This window comes from Sinocyclocheilus rhinocerous, unplaced genomic scaffold (genome assembly GCF_001515625.1).
Source record: "Sinocyclocheilus rhinocerous isolate Xijiao unplaced genomic scaffold, SAMN03320098_v1.1 scaffold867, whole genome shotgun sequence".
NCBI lineage: Eukaryota > Metazoa > Chordata > Actinopteri > Cypriniformes > Cyprinidae > Sinocyclocheilus > Sinocyclocheilus rhinocerous.
Genome location: NW_015649279.1, coordinates 324,978 through 325,329, shown reverse-complemented (window position 1 = coordinate 325,329; position 352 = coordinate 324,978). Strand labels below are relative to the sequence as shown.

At 27.3% G+C, this 352-nt stretch overlaps 1 protein-coding gene across 1 annotated transcript in view; it reads right to left on the bottom strand.

The window, feature by feature from the left end:
• tmem25 (transmembrane protein 25) overlaps nucleotides 1–352 on the bottom strand; it is a 14,607-nt gene that overhangs the window by 13,032 nt on the left and 1,223 nt on the right. The window lies entirely within an intron of this gene.

Below are 352 nucleotides of genomic sequence, written 5' to 3'. Positions count from 1 at the left end.
ATAGTGACGTAGACATGTGGGGGCGTGTTAGAACGAGCCGTTTTAGGTAGGCGTGGCTGACTCTGAACTTTTATAAAGAATATCTCTTTGGATTTGAGACTTTAGTCTTTGCAACTTTACAGATCTTCTTTATGCACCAAGAGCTTGTAACACTCCAAAGAGAAAGGTTTAAATCGCATCATATGACCCCTTTAACATTACATAAATTAAAATTAATATTTTGTAATTATATAATATAATAAACAGTTTTGTTAATATTATAACTTTCATATTAATATATAAAATTTTTCATCTTATTATAATTTATATTAATGTATAACATCATTATCATTAATGTCACACTTTTTATATT